The sequence below is a fragment of the Podarcis pityusensis genome (assembly GCF_964106645.2).
Source record: "Podarcis pityusensis genome assembly, chromosome: 4".
NCBI lineage: Eukaryota > Metazoa > Chordata > Lepidosauria > Squamata > Lacertidae > Podarcis > Podarcis pityusensis.
In genome coordinates, this window is record NC_138027.1 from 99292238 (window position 1) to 99315695 (window position 23458).

Consider the following 23458-nt stretch of genomic DNA (forward strand, 5'->3'; position numbering starts at 1 on the left):
ACAGCTCCGTTCCTTGTGATGGCTCTACAAACATTTTGAAGAACATTATGAGGGAAGTGAGGATCTGACAGTAAGAGCTGTTCGACAGTGGAATTTGCTGCCAAGGAGTGTGGTGGAGTCTCCTTCTTTGGAGGTCTTTAAGCAGAGGCTTGACAACCATATGTCAGGAGTGCTCTGATGGTGTTTCCTGCTTGGCAGGGGGTTGGACTCGATGGCCCTTGTGGTCTCTTCCAACTCTATGATTCTATGATTCTTTAATGACATGGTCACTTCCCAGCAACAAAACCCGGAAGCAGAACTCTGAAAAGTGACTCCACAAGAGATACAGATGGCAGAGCCAGCTCCTTAGACCAAGGGGATAGGTAGCACAGACACACCCTTGGGCAAATCACTTGAGAGGTGAGTACTGATAGCCTGTGAAGATATGCTTTGCCAAGTACAGTTGTGCCTTAGATCCCAAACGCCTTGGTACTTGGACGTTTTGGCTCCCGAATGCCACAAACCTGGAAGTGAGTGTTCCTGTTTGTGAACATTCTTTGGAAGGCGAATGTCTGATGGGGCTTCTGCAGCCAATCAGAGGCTGTGCTTTGGTTTCCAAATGTTTTGGAAGTCAAACGGACTTCTGGAACGGATTCCGTTCGACTTTCAAGGTACGACTGTATACCTAAAGCTTGGGATATTTATGATAGCCATTGGGCTGGGGTAGTGTAGTGGACTAGTGAAGGGGAGACCTGGTTCTAATCCCTGATCCGCCATGAAGCTCATCGGGTGATTGTGAACAAACATCAGGGCTGGAATCAGATGCAGGTCAGCACGAAGAGTCAGAGTCAGTCATCAATGAAGTCAACTCTTTATTCAAGGTAATGGCATACAACTCAGCAACACTTCTCAGTAGGTTTTGCCCCCATAGATCAGTTGCCAGGACAGAAGCTCCCTGCCTTCTCCTCTTTCTAAGACTCATCCTCTCCCAGATGTTTCCCAAGCAGCCTCAAACTGCTCTGGTCTGTTTTGCTCTACATAGTCTTGGAGACCAGGTGGGTAGGAGAGCTTGTTGCAGCTGGAGAAGAAGACTCCCAGGATGCTTCAGCAGTCTCTTGACCACCACCCCTCCTCTGCTTCAGCCACAGAGTCTGAACTGTTCCCTGTCACAGCTTCGCCCTGCTCACGAAACCTTTTTGGCCCTTCAGCATCCAGCCCCTCCTCCTAATCTTCTTCCTCTGACCTCTCCTTGGTGTTCCACCACAAACGCTCTGGCTCTGAGCCTTCCTCCTCTGGGGTTTTCCCTGGGAGTTCCTCAGCTGGTGCCTCCCACCACTCCTCTTCAGCCAGTCCCTGACAAGAAGTCACTCATACTTAGCATGTTTCTTCACAGAGGTGTCATGAGGATAAAATGGAGGGTGTGGCAGGACAGTGGGTGGGGAGCATGAGCACTGCCTTGAGCTCTTTGGAGGAACAATGGGATATATATGAGGGGGTGTTTTAAGGAGTAAAAGAACCAACTTGAAATATGAGTCTCTATTTCAGTATAGAATGCTGCCAGCTGCCCACTGTCTTGACTGTATTAAATTTCACAAAACTGGCTTTGGGACACTCTATAACAGGCTGACATAGGGTGGATTTTTTGATACATGTTTGTGCATTTAGCAGATATAAAATGGAGTTGCAGTTCACAATGGAAAAAGTTATTTTTAATTATGCATGAGCATGAATATGTATTTAGTGAAACAGACCCTAAGGGTTTTTTGTTGGGCTTTTTTTTTAACTCTAGTCACTCTTGCAAAATTATTCTCATTTAGGGTACAAGTTACATTATAGCAGAAATCATGATTGAAATTCAAATCCTAATACTGTTAAAACACAATGTTAACAATGAAAATGCTTAGAGTGGCATTAAAAGTATCTAAGATAATGAGAATAAATGATGTGAATTAGAGTTAAATTAACAACAGATAATACAATTGCAGATCAAAAGCCAGATTGCTGTGTTATTAATCTTACAGTAGAAAAGCTAGGATGAGGGGCTTTTCTCCTCTTTAAGTTCTCTTTTGAGAAGCATAGCTTTATAGAAGTTCTCACTTTGGGAACATTAGCATACTCATAACAGGAACATTCTAAATATTCATTCGGTGTGTTCATTTCTAATAAATCTAACTGATAACCAGGGGAAAAAATGTATAACATGTTATGTTTATTCCAGAAGTCCCTGTAATACAGCAAAGTACAATCAGGAGGAGAAATTATTGGGTCTCATAGTTAGTAAAACATGGCATTTTATGGTTCATTCTAGAAAGATACAAATTATGAGTCCTATTACATTGTGGTTCATACAGTATAATTTCGCAAATATATATCGAGCTGTTTATTTGAAAGAAGTGGCGTTGCCTTTTCAGCAAAAGTAGCAGGTGTTTCAGTAATGATGTATTTTGGATGTTATTGGTTCTTCCTTCAGAGCCCTCTTATCATGCAGAGTAATTTGGCAAGGATGTTCAGTCAGGTTTCATTTCAAGAAAAGCTTTAAGCATGGGTTTAGTTTGCAAGCAGTTCAAGACAGTGCTTAAGCACACTTTGGATTTCATATCTTCCAACAATTCCCAAATGGAAAAGCGAGGGGCACTCTCCTTGCATACAGTGCTGGATTTAGTTTCAGGTGGTTCCCCAGCATAGGGGGCCAAGTTGAGGGGGGCAAAATTGAAAAGAGCCATCACTGAGAAGATTCATTTGGGGACACCAAACTTTGGCCGTGCTCAAGGTGCAATACTACAAAAGATTATCAAAGCCCGGTGGCACATTGGGACTTGCAGGAAGAGGAGGGCAAGGGGCATCAGCTGCTGCTGCTGAGCTCATTGACTTTGTTGCTGGCATGGAAGTGCCGCCTTGTAAACACCCGGAGCGGGTGCTTTCTCTGAGACCCAAGGCAGGCTGATGGAAGCCTCATGGTTAGGGTAGCTCAGCCAGCCCCGTCTTTTTTCCATATTCCATCGACAGTGCATGTATATGGGGCGCAGGGCTGTGTGTATAAACTGATGTAGAATAGAAGGTCCCTATTTTCATCTGAGGAATATTGGAGGAATATGCCATAGCTGGAACAGAAAGCAGGTGCTACATGTAGAATTCTCCATCTCTAATCCAACCTAAGCATGTTCAGCTTTTGTTAAAATGCTAAAACCTGAATAACAGCGATTGGTGTCTAAGCAGGGTGGGAGGCTAACAAGGAAGGTTCCTCTTTACCTGCTGATAGATGCTGATAGGCATCTAGCTTTTCCAAAGGGGCCTGCACTCGTATGAACCTTCCTGGGACTGAGGATTCTGCTTGCCGGCCCACTGTCAAGGTCCATGAGATTGGTGGGCACTAGAGACAGGTGCTTTTCCTTTATCTCTGGGATTCTCTCTCAAAGGAAGTACATACGCCCCCAGTTTTGTTAACTTTAATTGGACCTTGGAAACTTGTTTCAATCTGTATTTTACGAGTGCTGTGCTAAGCTCTTAAACTGCAGCCATTTTTAGTTTTGTGATTGGATTGCTTTGTGTGTATTGTAAAAAAATGTGTCCGGAGGAGGGCAATCAGGTTCGGAAGCAACATCCTATGGGAAATGCTTGAAAGAGTCAGGTACGCTTAGCTTGGAGAATAGAAGATTAAGGGGAGGCATGATTGCCGTCTTCAAATATGATGGCCTTTCGCATAGAAGATAAAATATGTTTCTGAATGCCAGTTGCTGGAAACAGGCCATTGGCTTGACCCAGGAGACTCTTCTGAGTAGACATTCTCCGTTGCTCCAGCAAGCAGGACTAGAACTAGGCGCACAGGAAGAAGCTGCCTTATACTGAATCAGACCCAGTGGTCGCTCTAGCTCAGTATTGTCTACATTGATGGGCAGTGGCTATCCAGCATTTCTGGCAGGACATCTCTCCCAGCCCTACCTGGAGATGCCGTGGGTTGAACCTGGGACCTTCTACATTCAAGACAGATGCTCTACCACTAAGCTGTGGCCCTTCCCCTCTGTAACTAATGAATGGAAGTTGCAGGAAGCAGATTTCATGTAACGTTCATAGAAACTTCATAACAGTAAGAGCTAGCTGACATTGGAACAGATTGTCTTGGAAGGTGATAAGATCTCTCTCACTAGAGGTCTTCAAGCAGAGGCGGGACTGCCATTTGTCAGGTCTTCTCTAGCTGCACCCCACATTACAGATCCTGCACTTAGCGCACTGTGTTGGACTAGAAGACCACTAGATGACTTTCCAGTTCTCAGAGTCTACATTTGTAAGCCTCCTTGGGAGACCTTTGCCTTGAATGGCAGCATAGAAATTCCTTAAATAAATACATTTTTGTGCAATGCAGTAATCAGTCTACAGGGCAGACATGACCATAGACAGCAAGGTCTGTGTTGGGGAGATACAGTTTTCTACTTGAACATGCATCCAATACAGCTCTCACTCACTCACTCCAAGTGAGTAACAAATTATAATAATTTTTAAAAGGCAAATACGGCCTCTTAAGTTCCCTCCATCTTCTCCTTTTAACTTACTAGCACCTGTCGTTCTTGTTATTATTTTTACTATGGGGTAGGTCTTCATGTTTTACCAAGACTAAATAAAAATGAAGTACAGTATCTTAACGTATTGTGCATGTCTTAATACTGCAGTATCTCCAACATGTCCCCATCAAAATTGCATGGTTGAATAATGCCTTTTAATGGTTTAGTACAAGCGAAGTTTATAAATATTCATGTGTAAGCACCCTTATTAGTATGTGTTAGATAATGAATATTAATGACTACCTTACTCATGCAAAAGCAAGTGAACACTGTATGAGATGAGCATGGATATTTTCATTAGGACAAAGCAAGGAAGAGCATATCAGCCCAGCCTCTCGCAGGTGATACTACTATTGACATTCTTCATGCTGTAATATGTCATGCTGTAAATAATATTTAATTGTTTTACTGCCAATTATCTCCCCCTGCCCAAAGAAGAAATGTGATCTGTTCAAGATATGAATATCTTTTTGTTTTAAGACTCCCAATAGGCAGGAGTATGATTAAGCCAAATATTTGACAACAATTAAACTAAACCAACGAACATTTGCATTAATTTTATGAACACAGTTTCAGTATCACTATAATTTCATAATTTTATTAGCATGCAATGCATACCTAACTCACAGGCTTAGTATATAAGAGGAACAAACTGATACTAACCATGTGTACTTAGAAGTAAACCCCACTAATTTAGTGAGATATGCTTCCAAGTTAGTTTACTTAAGACTGTAGCCAGAATTCCTAAAGGGACTCGAAAGTATACATCAAAATAGATCATTAAATAAGCAGTTAATAAATACATTTTAATAATAATAATAATAATTTGTACACTTAGCTGTACGGCTAGTTCACACATGCTGGTTCACTTGAACAGCAGCAGTGGTATGATAGAATCATACAGAATTGTAGACCTCAAAGGGCATGTAGTCCAATCTCCTGCAATGCAGGAATCACAACTAAAGCATCCATGACAGATGGCCATTGGGATTTGAATATATATTGCAGATAGGGCCTAATTTACATTCCCCAAACCAATACACAAATCAAAACATAGATAGCCTTTGAAATTCACACTTCTCTGTCCATTCCCCCGCTTTAAAATGTATAAAAATAACACAAAAATGCTTAGAATTTCCATGCAGATCTGTGTCTATATCTATACATAGAGCAAACTGTTGAGGAAGAGGAGAAGCAATAATAATAATAATAATAATAATAATAATAATTTATTTATACCCCGCCACTCTGGGCGGCTCCCAATAGAATGTTAAAAACATGATAAAACATGATAAAACATCAAAAACTTCTCAAAATCTTCAGATGTTTTCTAAAAGTCAGGTACAGCGGTACCTTGGCTTAAGAACTTAATTCCTTCTGCAGGTCCGTTCTAAATCTGAAACTGTTCTTAACCTGAGGTACCACTTTAGCTAATGGGGCTTCCCGCTGCCACCGCCGCATGATTTCTGTTCTCATCCTGAAGTTCTTAACCTGAGGTACTACTTCCGGGTTAGCGGAGTCTGAAACCTGAAGCATCTGTAACCTGAAGTGTCTGTAACCCGAGGTACCACTGTAGTTGTTTATTTCCTTGACATCTGATGGGAGGGCATTCCATAGGGCAGGTGCCACTACCGAGAAGGCCCTCTGCCTGGTTCCCTGATTCATCCATCATCACCCTGAATCTATAGTTCATTCATTTGTATCCTTTGTCCTCCTCTGAACCTCTATGAAGACATACACTGAATCATTCCAGGTCTGCTTCCTCTTTCCCTGCCTGTGTTTCCTGGGGCACCCACCCACCTCCCTTGGCTTTCCCTTCTGCCCCAGACAACGCACCCAGCCCTCATTGCGTTCCCTTTTTTCATGGAAGGTGATCAACGGGTTGTGAGGGAAACTTAGGCCACACTGTGGCAAGAATGTGAGCATTGAGCTGGAAGAAACTGGAGTTTAAGTTGCTGTTCCCTGCCCCTGCCATTTTGATTTTCCTACTCACATAAGAGTCAAGTTTGCATATAAATACCCTTTTCAGAGATTGCTCACATCAGCAGGATTTTGCATTTATTGCAATGTATTTGTTGACTTGGTAGTGGTATTTTTCTTTTTTAAAACATGACCTTCAGTCTATCAGCTTTACATTATGGTGAATAAATAATATAGTACTTGTACTGTGATTTCAAGTGTCCAGAGTGGTTAACATATAGTTCTTGTTGTAATAGCTGCCTTGAGTATCCTTTGAGAAAGACATGGCAAGCCGGCCCAGCCCTATGATGAGGCAGAGTGAAGCAGCTGCTTCAGGTGGCAGACGTTGAGGGGTGGGGACAGAGGTGTGAGTGCCCTGTGGCCTGCCCTGTGCCACTTTGCTAGCCTGCTGCCCTCAAGGGCAGTGGAAGATATTTTCCCAGGATGGGCCCTGGAGAAGGGTGCCATATTGTCCTTCATCTTGGGCAACAAAATGTCTTGAGCCAGCCCTGACTAATTATAGCAATGCTGTGATGTAAGAGTGACAAATAACCGACCCAGTGCGATTCAAACTATTGGCTTTCCCCCATTCTTAAGTTTTCTTCTCACTTTTATAGCAAAAAAGGGAACAATTTTACTCTACTATTCAGCCCATTTAAAAATGGAGTCAAATCCTAAGTAACACCCCCTTTGCGGGAACAAAAATTGACACCAGGGCACTTAAGAGAGGCTATGTCCCAATCAAAAGGCAATGAAGTGGGCAGAACCTATATAGAGCAAATCTTAACCAGCATGGCTGAGAACATTTGCTAAATGGGGCTCATTCATGAATAAACTTTATAGAAAGATCTTGGCCATGGCTAAGGTCGTGGCTGAGTACTGTCGTTTCATATCAAGTGCTTATATTAAGAATTTCGGTGTTAATTCTTCTTGCAGCAAATTGCAGGAAAAAAAACAATACTTCAGCAACACTTAAAGGGGATCAACTATAGAAACAAGAAGCTCCCCCACATCAACAGCTTTTAGAGCTGGCTGTTGTGTCCTTGGCAGTTCACTGTTGGAGTTCAGTAACAACTAAGGATTTGCATGGGTATATAACTACAAAAGAATGTTGCACTCTTTCTGTCTTTCCATCTGTGCCACTGTAGATATGTACTCAAAAGAGATTGATCCAAACTGAATTTGTGGCAGGCGAGATGCTGGCATACTTATGCTGATCTGACTAGAAACTTTCAAGGAAGTTCCCCCCGCTGCTATCCTTTCCTTTCACTCCTCATGCTGTAAACAGTACATAAAGTAGCACTGGCTTTGGGGAGAAAACATATATAGATTTTGTCCCCTAATCAAATATTTGAGTTTGGTTGGGAATTACAGCATCACTATTGAAGTTAGGACTCGGGTGGCACTGTGGGTTAAACCACAGAGCCTAGGGCTTGCCGATCAGAAGGTCGGTGCTTCAAATCCCCGCGACGAGGTGAGCTCCTGGTGCTCGGTCCCAGCTCCTGCCAACCTAGCAGTTCGAAAGCACATCAAAGTGCAAGTAGATAAATAGGTACTGCTCCGGCGGGAAGGTAAATGGCGTTTCCATACGCTGCTCTGGTTTCGCCTGAAGCGACTTAGTCATGCTGGCCACATGACCTGGAAGCTGTACGCCGGCTCCCTCGGCCAGTAAAGCAAGATGAGTGCCACAATCCCACAGTCGTCCGCGACTGGACCTAATAGTCAGGGGTCCCATTACCTTTTATTGAAGTCGTTCCTTAGTTTAAAGAAGCATCACCATGAAAAATATGCAAAGTAAGACTGTAGACTTGGGAGTTATGTTGGGGCCCCAACTGTAAAGAATCTAAAACCCTTTCCTGAACTTTTAATTGTCATTTAAAAAGGGTTGCCATATGTCCGCTTTTTCATGGGTAGAGTCATAATAGCGATCCATTGTTAAAAGTAGTAGTCGGCAAAAGTGTCCTCTTTTTTGCTCTTCAAAATATTGTTGTTTATCGTTTAGCCGTGTCTGACTCTTCGTGAACCCATGGACCAGAGCATGCCAGGCACTCCTGTCTTCCACTGCCTCCCACAGTTTGGTCAAACTCACGCTGGTAGCTTCGAAAACACTGTCCAACCATCTCGTCTTCTGTCGTCCCCTTCTCCTTGTGCCCTCCATCTTCAAAGTCTTTTCCAGGGAGTCTTCTCTTCTTATGAGGTAGCCAAAGTATTGGAGCCTCAGCTTCAGGATCAGGGCTGTCTTTAGCAGATGCAGCGCTGGGGTGCAAATATCCACTCAGTGCCCCCAAATTACCATGGATGGGGGGGCAGAAGCTGCACATTGCCAGCCATGGTGTGTGTGTGTGCAACTCTCCCCCATGCTGCTGAGGGAGAGCAATCCCCGCAGAGGCTTGGGAGGGAAGCTGCGCACCCACCAGCCCTATAGTTAGCGGGGCGCAGCTTCCATCCTAAGCCTCTGCGGGGATCGCTCTCCTCCCACGGAGGCTTGGGAAGGAAGCTGCATGCCCGCCAGCCATATGTTTGATGGGGCGCAGTTAGCAGGCATGCAGGGAAAGGGGAGGCCACCGGTAAAGCCGCGCAGCTCCCCCACTCGCTGGGGCGCCCCTGAGAGGCCGGCGCCCTGGAGCAACAAACCACTAAGCCGTATGGAAAAGACGGCTGTGTTCAGGATCTGTCCTTCCAGTGAGCACTCAGGGCTGATTTCCTTCAGAATGGAGAGGTTTGATCTTCTTGCAGTCCATGGGACTCTCAAGAGTCTCCTCCAAGACCATAATTCAAAAGCATCAATTCTTCAGCGATCAGCCTTCTTTATGGTCCAGCTCTCAGTTTCATACATCACTACTAGGAAAACCATAGCTTTAACTAGGCAGACCTTTGTCGGCAAGGTGATGTCTCTGCTTTTTAAGATGCTGTCTAGGTTTGTCATCGCTTTTCTCCCAAGAAGCAGGTGTCTTTTAATTTCATGGCTGCTGTCACTATCTGCAGTGATCATGGAGCCCAAGAAAGTAAAATCTCTCACTGCCTCCATTTCTTCCCCTTCTATTTGGCAGGAGGTGATGGGACCAGTTGACTCATGGGCTCAGTTGACTCATTTTCTGTCCCTCTCCTGGCCCTACCTCAGGAACTGTGATAGACTGTTTAATTCATCCCCTGGTGAAGCTCACATGCACAGCACAATATGCTGATGTCATTTGCTGAAATGTACACCCCTTTCAGCTCACTCACAGAGACTACTTGTGCTCCAAAGGAGAGGACAGGCTGTGCCAATAGTTCCTAGCCCTGATAATTTCTACTGCACCCAAAATGCCAACTCACTTCTGTGGACCTATATGCAGGCCAGGAAAGGGGGGTCGCAATTTTGCTGAGTTTTACAAGGAGCAGGAGGAGTTCTACATATTTTTGAGAAATGGCCACCACCTAGTTCCCTCAACAGGGCCTTATTCAAAGCATTATGAATAATGGAGTGCATTATGGAGCATCATGGGAGACTACTGTGCTTCTAAAAGCAGGATCACGTTGCATTTACAGAGGGGAAATGGCTCTTTTGTTTTCAGATAGAAAATAAAGAATACCTTTGCTCTTTAACAAATTAATTCATAGGATGAAGATAGAGAGAATAAAAGCAAGGTCCAAACTGATAATTTTATGCCCCTCTGCGTTGGCTGGAGAGCTCCCTTTGTGTAAGAATGTATAAGGACTCCTGACGGACAAAGTGCGGCCCTAATGTTGGCCAAAGGCTAAGTGGGCTTCCCATTAAGCAGGTGTGCTATGAGGGCTTATATATCTTCAGTAAAGCACCTGCTGTTACTCAGGTTACACAAGCCACATTTGGTGTTTAGGCAACACACCAGTTTCCCACCAAAGTCAAAACACCATCCGGTATTTGGGTTTCCCATCCATTTCCCACCAATGTAGTTCACTTCTGCCGTTTGGATTTTCCACCAAACAGTGAAAGGCTAACAGAGACTTGGCAGGAAATCAACACAGATAAGCTTCTGCCAATCTCACACATTGACACTTGCAGTAGGGAGTTATCAGCTTGCCTAGGAAGCTATCTAGAATATGTGTCTTGTGCGCATAAGATGTGTCTTGTGCGATCTCCTTCCCCCTTTGTTTTGACTGATCAGGGGAGGCTTGGGAGTTGTGGGCAGGAGGCCATTGCCCAGGTTTTTTTTAACTCTGCACATTTATGTTTCACAGGGTGCAAAAGAAGGGCTTTGCACCTTTATACAATATGCATGTGTGCTTGTGCCCAGGGTCTTTTGCCTCACCATCCCCACACCCTGTTGCTACTCAGCTTCAAAAAAAAAAAGTGTCCCCAGATTCTTTGAAAGAAATATGGTAACCATATGTTAGTCCCTTTTCCATAGAAACCATACTCAATGTAAAAGGGCATACACTGACTTTCTTGCCTCCTCCTTAGGTCCCCTACCATAAAATTGGTGGTTGAGGTCTGATGCTAGAACTGACTCATTTAAATGGGTATGCCAGTATCTATTGCAGCCAGTACCTCTATTCTGTGTACAGTGGTACCTCGGGTTACATACACTTCAGGTTACATACGCTTCAGGTTACAGACTCCGCTAACCCAGAAATATTACCTCGGATTAAGAACTTTGCTTCAGGATGAGAACAGAAATTGTGCTCCGGTGGCGCGGCAGCAGCGGGAGACCCCATTAGCTAAAGTTGTGCTTCAGGTTAAGAACAGTTTCAGGTTAAGAACGGACCTCCGGAACGAATTAAGTACTTAACCCAAGATACCACTGTATTCTGTAATGTCAGGGGAGGTTTGTGGGTTGCTTGTATTATCTTTCAAGGAATTCTCCACAGTCCAAGAAAGGGAAGATTAAGAAAGAAAGAGTAAATTAAAGACCTTTAAAGCGTGGGGGTGGGAGACACACAAAGATACAACAGAGTCAATATTTTCAAATTACCATCATAATGGAGCTTAAAATAGTTTCAGCAGTATAGTTTGAATGTGTCAATAAAGTATTGGATACAGAAGCACTGGCTGATTAAAATGTATTTAAAGTTTGAAAAGCCTTCGGCAAGGTCTTTTACAAGATGCTGTTCCCAAGTCAAACAAAAAACAAAACCTACATATCTAAGGGTCAGGAGGTAAAGTACTGTCAAAGATCAATAACTGGCCCCCAAACCTAGAAACAAGAGTAAAAACAAATTGTTAGATTTCAGCTTCAAGGTTGCATAACAAACACAGAGATCAGATAAATGCAGCTCTGCAACTGCATTTAGACTTGCTTTCTTCAGATAAACAAATTGCATAGTTTTGTCCCCAATAATAAAAGAAAGCGTGGAACTCTGTGGAACGGTATAACTACAGCTCTCGATTCTTGCATGTAAATTAGAATGGGGGTTCACTTTCTAATTCAAAGCTACCTAACACACACTTTCTGAAGCAATATACAAACCAAAACCCACCTTTCACTCAAAATTCACACTTCTCCAAATTCTGTAATGCAGTTGTCTAACCCCCCCCCCCCAATACAAAAATGTGCACATCAGAATCATAGAATTGTTGAGTTGGAAGGGAACCAGATGATAATCTAGTACAACCCTCTGCAATGCAGGAATTGTTTGGCCCAACATGGGGCTCAAACACATAAGTCTCATGCTCTGCTGAGGGGAAAGAGTGTGCAAAAATGTGAATATTAGAGGAAACAATCTACAAAAATGTAATGTATTGGGGGAAATAGCTGGAAAAGGTGTATATTAGGCAAAGTCAAAGAGGGTTTCAGTGTAGCGCAACAGGATCAGCTGCAGGGGGCGCCACAAAAATGCTGTAGAATGGAGCACAAACTTGGGTGGGTGTGCCAAATTTTAGTGTCACACCAGACACTTGAAATTTGAGAGCCCAAAGTCCACCACTGGCAAAATGGCGTATATTCACAGATTGTGCCTGGAATTGTGTGTGAACATTAATAATTGCTTTTTAAAACAAAACCACAAGCTCATGAGCAAATGAGATGGAATGAAGTTAAGACTAGAGAAATGAGAAGCCGGGATAAACAAAAAAACTATCAAGCTAACGTAAGTAGAAATGAGACACATAAAAGGAGTTTGAATTAGGGACACATTTATTGGCATAACATCTGCAGGCAAAATGAAAGCAGAGTGGGAAGCTATTCTCGAATGACTCCCTTGTGTTTGCCAAATCCTGTCCACATCCAGGGGAATGAGAAGGCAAAGCTACAAGGCCTGGATCCCCTCGACCAGTGAGTAGGGAGACCTTTCCCCACTGCCTCTCTGGGCCCCACAACTCCTGGCAAATGAGACAGGTTAGCCTCAAGAATGTTCTATATCCAGGATAAGTCCTACAAGCCAACGAAGCTGGCTTCCAGAAAGGCCTCTTAGCTTCAGAGGTCCTATTGGGAGGTCACTTGCTCACTTCTCCCATACTAACTTTTCCTGCAAATTCCTGCTCAAAATGTGACCAGTTAATGCGACACCTGCGCTGAAATCCTTACTGTTTCTGGCCTGCAGTAAAGAGTAGGTGAAATAACCTGTTCAACTCGATCAATCTGTGGACAAACAAACAAAATGCTCCTCATCCTTTAGGTGTCTGGAAATCCTGGATTGAAAACTAAAGTGGGAAGACCAAAAGTGACCAAATAGAACATGATGTGGGCTTATAAACTCCACGGCCGTGCTCCATTAACTATTCCCACACATTCCTGGCACAGGAGTGGAACGAAGCTTTTAAGTTGTTGTTGATGTTGTTGTTGTTGTTATTATTAATTATTATTTCTACCCTGCCCATCTGGCTGGGTTTCCCCAGCCACTCTGGGCGGCTTTCAACAGAACATTAAAAACAGAATACAGTGGTACCTGATTTTATCCTGGAATATCCCTCTTCCAGGCATTTACCCAGGGTTGCATTTCCATTGGGAAAATCAGGGCACAGTATTCACTAACAGGCTCTGGTACTCCAAATCTATGGCAATACAGTGGTACCTCAGGTTACATACACTTCAGGTTACAGACTCTGCTAACCCAGAAATAGTGCTTCAGGTTAAGAACTTTGCTTCAGGATGAGAACAGAAATCGTGCTCCAGCGGCGCGTCAGCAGCAGGAAGCCCCATTAGCTAAAGTGGCTTCAGGTTAAAACAGTTTCAGATTAAGAACGGACCTCCGGAACGAATTAAGTACTTAACCCGAGGTACCACTGTAAAACTTCCAACATTAAAAACTTCCCTAAACAGGGCTGCCTTCAGATGTCTTCTAAAAGTCGGATAGTTGTTTATTTCCTTGACGACTGATGGGAGGGTGTTCCACAGGGTGGGCGCCACTACGGAGAAGGCCCTCTGCCTGGTTCCCTGTAACCTCACTTCTTGCAATGAGGGAACCGCCAGAAGGCCCTTGGCACTAGATCTCAGTGTCCAGGCTGAACAATGGGGATGGAGCTGCTGCTTCAGGTATACTGGGCCGAGGCCGTTTAGGGCTTTAAAGGTCAGCATCAACACTTTGAATTGCGCTCGGAAACATACTGGGAGCCAATGCAGATCTCTCAGGACTGGTGTTATGTGGTCCTGGCTGCTACTCCCAGTCACCAGTCTAGCTGCCGCATTCTGGATTAGTTGCATTTTCCGGGTCACCTTCAAAGGTAGCCCCACATAGAGTGTGTTGCAGTAGTCCGAGTGCAGCCTTGAAACACCTCTAACTACAATTCTATAATCAAGATAAGTTTAAAATGGATTTTCTGGAGACCCATGGTGTACCAAACAATGTTTCCTCCTGCTGAATATGGATATTCCAAGGAACCCAATTTCACTCCCCTGCCTCAGTTCCCATTGCCTCTCCAACCCACTGAACAAGCTCAGTCCACATTGGGTTGTTTTGAGTGGAGATCCCTCTCACCAGCTATTAGAGTTTTTCCCTTCAGTCAGGAGATGCTGTGTAACTGTGTAGTTCTACATACTTTTGGGCTTCCTCTCTTGTGGGCCAGTGGTCCTATTTTGACTACAAAAAGATCCTCACTCTGACAGCGTGTTCAACATAAGATGCTCATTGGGTGTCTTTTGGGAATTATCAGTATAGTGGAGTTCCAACCATGTCTTCCTCAGAAGCTAGCTTCACCAAACAGTGCACAACATTTAATGTTCTCACCCTAAAGTGGAACACTTTTGCAGGGAAATGTTCAAGGAAACACAAGCATCAACCCATCCTTCAACCCTGCACATATGCAAAAAAACAAAAAGCAAAACACAAAGCAAAAGAAGAGCAAAAGAGACTTTGCTATGTGCTTGAGAAGAAACAGAGTTGTGGAACACACACTATTAATAATTGAAACTTGTAAATAAATAAAGCAACAAAGAGCTTACTGTCATTGAAATGATTAAGTGCCTTTGGTCTTTTCTAGCTCTGCTCAGCAGCTGCCTGGGAAAAGAAGCATTTCTAAACAAAGCGTTGCCTCCTTTTTGCTGCTGTACCCTCTGCCGTTGTGAAAATGCTGTCGTTAAGATTCTCCTCCATCTTTTGAAACTAGAAAAGGGGGGTATTTCTAGTTTTCTTCTTCTAAAGTTTCAAACATACACACAGCATAGCTTGTTCGCAATATCATAAACATTTCAAAGATATTACTGCCATTAAATTTGATTTTCTATATTTTCTAAAAAAAACTTATGAGGTGTTCCATTGTCATTTAAAAAAAATAGTAGTTGTTTTAACATTTCTTTTAAACTCCAGGCTAACACCTGCAAGCTACATCTCCCTAGCCATAGTCAAGCCTCGTCGTCCTGGGAAATAGTGACGAATGGGGTGCCACAGGGTTCTGTCCTGGGCCTGTTGTTGTTCAATATCTTTACTGGATGAAGGAATTGAGTGGACACTCATCAAATTTGCAGATGACATCAAACTGGAAGTCATAGCTAATAATACAGGAGAGAGAATCAGAATTCAAAGTGACCGTAACAGATTGGGGAACTGGGTCCAAGCTAACAAGATGAATTTCAATAGGGACAAATGTAAAGTTTTGTACTTAGGTAGGAAGAACCAGATGCACAAATATAAGATGGGGGACACCTGGCTTGCTAGCAGTACAAGTGAAAAGGATCTAGGGGTCTTGGTTGACCACAAGCTTAACATGAGTCAACAGTGTGATGCAACAGGTCATTTTGAATTCTGAATATGTATTCTACAGCATTAGCTACTGTAATGAGTATGGGTTGCTCGTGCGTAAGTTGCCGCCTCTCCTGGCTTTGTTGCCTTGTTAAACCTTTCAGTCTGGGCAGCCCTTCACTTCGTGGCTGCCTCAGTCGCTAGCAGAATCCGTCAGTGGGCGTTTCTTAAACCTTTTCCAACATAAAAGTAGTTTGACACCCAGTCTCCTCCTACTCTCTCTGTGCGGAAGTCTTCTGCGCAGGGAGGGCGTGGGTAGCGGAGGACCCGTGCTCTCCCCGCTGGTGTCCAGTGAAGAGTCTGGGAGCCCTCTCGCCGATTCCCCCATCTGCCCCTCTTTATTCCTGGTGTTGCACTGAATTGCTTCCCCATCTGCTGAGCTGCCTCTCTCCCTGCTGGGCCCTTCTCCAGCATCATTTGAGAGCTTTCCCTCCGCCTCTAGCTCCGATGTCAGTTCCCTGACAGCTACCCTTCCCAGTTTGGTGTCACCTGCAAATTTGATGAGCATCCCCTCAGTTCCTTTATCCAAGCTGTTTTTGAAGATGTTGAACAAGAACGGGCCCGTGACAGAACCCTGCCGCACCCCACTTGTCACTTATTCCCAGGATACTGAGGAACCATTAATGAACACTCCTTGGGTTTGGTCTACCAACCAGCTACAAATCCACCTAACAGTTACCTCGTTCAACCCACATTTTACCAGCTTCCTTGCAAAAATATCATGGGGGACTTTGCTTAAATCAAGACACACTATGTCCACAGCATTTCTCTGATCCACCAAGTTTGCAATTCCATTTTTAAAAAATACCATATTGGTCTGGCATGTCTTATTTTTGAGAAACGCATGCTGGGTTTTAGTAATCACAGTATCCTTTTCTAAATGCTCACAGACCTACTGTTGAATTATCTGTTCTAGGACCTTTCCTGGTATCAGTATCAAGCTCACTGGTCGGTAGGTACCTGAGCCTTCCTCCCCCCCCTTTTTTTTTGAAGATGGGGGCAACATTTACCCACCTCCAGTCTGCAGGGTCCTCATTTGTTCTCTAAGAATTCTCAAAGATCATAGACAAAGGCTCTGAGATTGCTTCCACGAGGTCCTTTATGACACCAGGATGCAGCTCATCAGGCCCTGGAGATCTGAATTTATTTGAAGTAGCTAGGTGTTCCCTTACTATCTCTTTTTCCTGTCTTGGACCACAGCTCCCTCCTTACATCATTTATTCTGTTATCACTAGGTTGGTGAGAGGAAATATGAAAACCATCTTCGGATATCTCAAGGGCTGTCACGTGGAAGAGGGAGCAAGCTTGTTTTGTCCTGCTCTGGAGGGTAAGACCCAAACTAGTCGCTTCAAGTTACGAGAGAGGAGATTCCAACTAAACATCAGGGAAAAGTTTCTGATGGTAAGAGCTGTTTGACAGTGGATCTGACTCTCTCGGGAGCTTGTGGGCTCTTCTTCCTTGGAGGTTTTTAAGCAGAGGTTGGGTGGCCACCTGTCATGGATGCTTTAGCTGAGATTCCTGCATTGCAGGGGGTTGGACTAGATGACCCTCGGGGTCCCTTCCAACTCTATTCTATGATACTATGTTTCTAAGACAGAGCTTGCTTTATTTGTATGGGTTTAAGCATTCCTGACTCTGAGCTGGACAGTGACCCTTCTTTTCGTCCCCACCTCCTATAAGTCATTAGCCACTTTTCCCTGTGTTCATCAAACATTCTTTACCTTACATAACCTTATGTCTTCAGGCTGTTGTGGAAAGCAGGTTTTTCATATTCAACTGCAATGGCCATGAAACCAAATTCTGGCTTACTAGAAATGTTTCTTGGGAGAAAAGTGTGATTTACAACTGTTCTAATTAGGCTCTACTGTCAGTTAAGAGTTAACTTCATTTGATCTGATTATTTAACAAACAAACAAAGAGTTTTATGCAAAATATAATCCAGCCATTACTTCCTGCTTCACTGATCTTTTGTAGTATTCTGTATGCCATCCTTCATTTGCATGTTGTCTTTTCAGATTGGCAGCTCTTTGGGGCAGGGGCTTAGGGTCACATTAGTATCTGACCCACTGTCTGCCTGCCTGTCTGTAGCCAGAGCAGCACAGCAGTGCTATAATGCAAATCCAGTCATGTGGATCTGAGGCCAGAACTAAGTCTACCTCTGCATTTTTGACTGGCGTTTGTGAGATAAAATCATCGAATAATTCATAAGTTTTAATGCGGAGATTCTGACAGATTTAATATCATCACTTGCTTTTATAGCACTTGTCCTAGGTACTCAAATTGCTTTGCATTATGTGCATTTTCTCAGTGACCCTTACTACAATATGCTAAATCAAGCCAATATTATTAACCCACGAGGGACACTGAGTTTCAGAGAAAACATCCTGACTAAGGTCAGGCAATAAGTTACCAGTAATTCCTCATGTCTGAACTAAGGTCTTCCCTGCCTCAACCACAGCAAGCATACCAGATCTGCGGCACTGCCTTAAAACACACACAAACCACTTTCCCCTCCTCTTCCTATAATAATTTTTTTACAGTTGTATAAGTATTTCAATTGCCCTTAGATAAAAAATATTGCCCTTAAAAAACAAATCCAACTGAAAAGAAATTCAGGACTGCAACCTGATTCAGACTAGATATAATTCCCTCCACATCAGAAACCTGCTTCTGAAAGATCACTTGTAATTGGTTACTATGGAGGCCGTCTAATGAATGTCTGTATTGTTTAGGGGAACTGGCTTCCAGTCAGTTTCTGGACCCCCTTCAAAATTCCAGCATTTATAGGGGTGCCCTATCCCTTTTTGCCACCTAAGCCCAAATAGGAATGTGCCAGTCACTGCCCCTTATGCCCTACCACTGCCCCCCAACACTTCAGCCAGATGGGCGGGGTATAAATAACAAATTAATATTATTTAATATTATTATTGTTGTTGTTGTTGTTTAGTCATTTAGTCGTGTCCGACTCTTCGTGACCCCATGGAGCAGAGCACGCCAGGCACTTCTGTCTTCCACTGCCTCCCGCAGTTTAGTCAAACTCATCCTGGCAGCTTCGAGAACACTATCCAACCATCTCGTCCTAGTTTTGATCTTCTTACAGTCCATGGGACTCTCAAGAGTCTCCTCCAGCGCCATAATTCAAAAGCGTCAATTCTTCGGCAATCAGCCTTCTTTATGGTCCAGCTCTCACTTCCATACATCACTACTGGGAAAATCATAGCTTTAACTATACGGACCTTTGTTGGCAAGGTGATGTCTCTGCTATTATTATTATTATTATTATTATGCCAGAAGAAACGAGCTAATACAGGCATAGACGGCTCTCCAGATGTTTTGGGACTACCATTCCCATCATCCCTGACCACTGGTCCTGTTAGGGATGATGGGAGTTGCAGTCCCAAAACATCTGGAGGGCCACATTTGCCTATGCCTGAGCTAATAGGAAGGCACACTTGGCAAACCCTCACCGTGATCAGCTTGGCCCCAGCAGGTCATGACTTGCCTGCGGATAGCTCAAGCCTTTCCTTGGGCCTTGTGACATGTGTTCTTCCTCTGCCTTGTTCCTCCACATCCCTTCCATTTGGGTGTCTTGTATTTTTTAGTTTCCAAACCTGAGGACAGGACTTGTCTCACCTTTTTTTGAAAAAAATCAGTGTCAACTGCTTTAGGAGACAACATCTGTCTGAAAAGCAGGGAATTTTTTTAAAAAAATTAAAATTAAAATTAAACTTATTATTGCTGCTGCTACTACTACTGCTGTACATTTAAAAGAATATATACGGGTGGCACTGTGGTCTAAACAACAGAGCCTAGGGCTTGCTGATCAGAAGGTTGGCAGTTGGAATCCCCGCAATGGGGTGAGCTCCCGTTGCTCGGTCCCAGCTCCCGCCAACCTAGCAGTTCAAAAGCACATCAAAGTGCAAGTAGATAAATAGGTACCGCTCCAGCGGAAATATAAACGGCATTTCTGTGCGCTGCTCTGGTTCGCCAGAAATGGCTTAGTCATGCTGGCCACATGACCCGGAAAACTGTCTGAGGACAAATGCCAGCTCCCTTGGCCTATAGAGCAAGATGAGTGTGCAACCCCAGAGTCATCTGTGACTTGACCTAACTGTCAGGGGTACCTTTACCTTTATACCACCCTTGAAGTGCATGGAATTAAATTTGTTCTGACCACTAGGGCATGCTGACTATCCTAGAATCTTGGCAGGGTGCATTCCATTTCTCCAAGGGCTGTTGCTCAGCAACGGAGCCTGTGACCGTTTGAACTGAGATTCTTGCATCCTCAGTGTGTAGACATTTGCAGAGGTTTGCTTTAGGGACCCTTGCTTCACTTGGATTAGAATATGGCATCTGAAAGACTCCTGGAAGTAAGTGAACGTTGGCATTTCCAGTGGACTTGAACTCTAGAACAAAAATAATGGCACCACCAAGTTTGGCAAAGAGCTATCAGAGGTCAAAGAAAGTCTTGAACTTTGGGCAAGTTTATGGAAGGGGAGAATGAATGCTGTAAAGGAAAACTTAGTCTTCATATTTTTATTTTTTTTAATGTTTAAAGTTTTTACCAACAACCAAACCACAAACAGTGAAACCACACACCCCCAGGCAGCTGATGCATTGGGTATACATAATCAATAATAACATATTCAAATCAACCATATGTACAATTTTATATACGTTAACACTGCTCCATCCACAAGGTTTATTTAACTTTTAACATTTTAAATGCCCCAAATTGTTCAAACCTACCCAAATAATTCAATATCTTCTCAAACCAATCTTCCTCTTTCTCACTGACCTTAAACCCTTTCATTCTGTGTATCTTCACAGTTAGATATTCTAAAATTATAATATTATTCAGTTTTTTCCTCCATTGGTTCACCCCTAACTCTTCCGCATTTTTCCAATTATTCACTATAACCTGTCTGGCTGCAGTTACCATCAATTTTACCCATTTACATTCCTCTTTTGTTTTTAACTCTGTGCTACTCAGACTAATAAGAACCATTAATTTAGATATTCCCACCTTCCTACCCACAATTCCCGATATTTCTATACCAATCTGTTTCCAAAATTCATAACTTAACTAAGTTATGTGTCCCACCACATAACTTAGTCTTCATATTGTAGTCAGTTGAATATTATTTTAAACAGAGCATTCTTTATTCTGTGTATGTGTATATATATATATGTGTGTGTGTGTGTGTGTGTGTGTGTGTGTGTGTGTATGTGTGTGTATGAGAGAATCCAGGAGATGGTTAACTTAAATTTCTAAATAATGAATATTAACTTTAGTTTATTATAGTTTGAAAGGAAAAGAGAAAAAGAGAGAAGAAAGATCGCATGAGCAGCTGGCCCAGGGGATGGGTAGCAGGTGCCAGGTGGAGCTGGTCTTTCCGCACAGCTGATTCAGGGAGCTCTGCTGCCCACTTCTCCCGTGGAGTCAGTCTGATGGAAGGGCTTCTCCCAAGTGCAGACGAGGGGGAGACAGGAGGCCTGGTGGAGCTCTAACATCCGCTAAGACAGGCCAGCTCCATCAAGCTACCATCGTAGGGGAGATAGGAACAGCACTTCTAGACATTGGGACCTGGTTTTTCAGTTTCCTTTTTCCTTTGCCCTCCTTGCCCCTTTTCCTTGTGTGATGTATTTCTGTTTGTTGGTTTGTTTATTAGAATGTAAGTCTGCAACTAGGGAGTGTCTTGTTTTTGATTTCACGTAAGCCTCTTTGGGAGCCCTTTTGGAGTACAAATGCTCTGAATGAATGAATGAATCAGCTCTCTGTGGAGACCATCAGTTGGTTTCCATTTTAATGCAGACCTACCTCATCTGTGCTTCCCAGATCAACACACAAACAGAAATTTGCTTTGAGATGCTCACATGTCCCCATTTTGCAAATAGGTTCTCCACTCCCCCTTGCCCCACGTACATATGAGCATATTTAGAAATACATCATAAGATACCTGCTTTAAAAAACGTGGAGCTTAGGCTTAATAGCACACAAAATGGATATCTTAATAGACAAATTAATCGTATGCTACAAAACCCTTAAAATAATGAACACTCCCACTTTACATTGTGGGTGCCCTTTGCGGGATCACGGGTGGTGCTACAGTTCCCAGGGAGCTTACTGGCAAACAAGGGCTGGCTTGCCTCTCAGTTTTAATTTTTGGAGGTTCACGCCCAGCCTCAGTAATCAAGTTTCTTGCTGGGAGGTGGGGCCAGCCCCATTTATAAATAGGGGGTGGAACCAACAATAGCCAGGCAGTCTGCTCTGGAGATTCACCCTCCCTACCCTCCCTTTGTTTAATGTTTCTTATTCGCAGGTTAACTTTTTCTTCCTCTTTAGCGGGCTCTGCTATGGTCTTTGACTGGTTGCTGTTGAAGGACCGGGAAGAAATTTTCCTGCATTGGCAGGTTTTGTCTTCCCCATAGCAATTCGTCACAACTTTGACGGTTATGACCTTGGGTGGAATCCTTTAGTCTTTTTTCCCCCTATATGGGGGCGTGGGCATGAAGTAGTGACTCCCCCCCCTGTGGTGGCGATTCCAGGGTCCCCCTCTTAAAGGGGTTATATATATGGGTGTCACTGGCCATACACTGAAAGGTCGTCAGTGATATGGGGATGTGGGGATATGGGCTGGGCTGCCTGCTATACTTACGTCTCACAAAGCACCCCATATCCCATTTACCCTGATGAGTGCCAGTTCCCCCCGGCTGGGGGCCTGGGAGGGATACACACTCAAGGCCTAAGCCAAGGTCTTCCTATATTCAGAAGTTTAATAAAATTGTGGCCTAATTTTAATTCCGTATAATGTTGTCAGAGCTTTATTCCTTCCTTATGATCCCTGGGGGCCTGGGCTGTCGCCGCCTGGTCCATGTGACATTTCAAACCTTTCTTACAGAGAAGAGAAGCTGCTATTTACACAAACACCCCCACAATTCCTCTTCTCCCCTCAGCATCTCAACATGTTCTACAGTGTCACATACCGCTGGCAGCGCACCCAAAGGATCCAGTGAGGACCGACGGAAGCATCAACTGACAGCTGTTGTCGTGGGGGAAAAGGGTAAGAAGCTCTACGAGATCTTTCCGACCTCCTGAAGAAGACCAAGGAATATGTGATTTACTCAAGGGAATCACTGCAACCATGCAGGGATGTCAAAACCCTTCAGCCTGCCCCTTCCAGGCCCACTCTGCAAAGTGTCCAGTGGACAATCAGGCATCTGAGCGCATAAGTGATCTACAGAACAGAGTTGGGCAATAGTACAGCAGATCCTAGCAGGCTTTGCAGTTGGCATGGATCAGCCAATTGGTGCCGATTGTAAGCCTTGTTTTCGGCAGGAACTGGCTGCCCTCAGGAGTTTGCAATTGGGAAGAGGGCTGTTGCACCCAGGTCCTGCTTGCAGGCTACTCATAGGTTGGCCACGACGAGAACGTAATGGTGGACCAGATTGGCTTATTGCAGTGGTGTCCAAACTTTTTTCAAAGAGGGCCAGATTTGATGAAGTGAAGGGCCGTGAGGGCCGACCAAAGGGCCAACCTTTTTTTTTAGGATTGAAGTTCTTGAGCTTTTTTTATGATTTTACCCCAAAGTTGTTGAGCTGTTTTTAGGGTTGAAGTTGTTGAGCTTCTCATAATGGTGACTGGGGAAGGCACACAGTAGGTTTGAATTGGAATCCAGAGGGAGACAGCTCTCCCCTCCCCTCCGCCAAGTACTTAGGACAGAAAAAAGCAGTAAAAAATAGGTCCAAACCAAATTTTGTGGTTGACGTCCATCCTTTATCCCCTCCATTGGTTTCCCTAAAGACTAAAAGGTTGTGTGTGTGTGTGT

The 23458-nt window shown here is 43.8% G+C and overlaps 1 long non-coding RNA gene across 1 annotated transcript in view; it reads left to right on the forward strand.

Annotated features, from left to right (window-relative positions):
• Positions 1–257: 257 nt before the first annotated feature.
• LOC308475882 overlaps positions 258–23458 on the forward strand; it is a 111451-nt gene continuing 88250 nt past the window's right edge. Inside the window, exons 1-2 of the long non-coding RNA XR_013985475.1 lie at positions 258–399; positions 22587–22693. This is a non-coding gene — a long non-coding RNA (uncharacterized lncRNA). The remainder of the gene's footprint in view (positions 400–22586; positions 22694–23458) is intronic.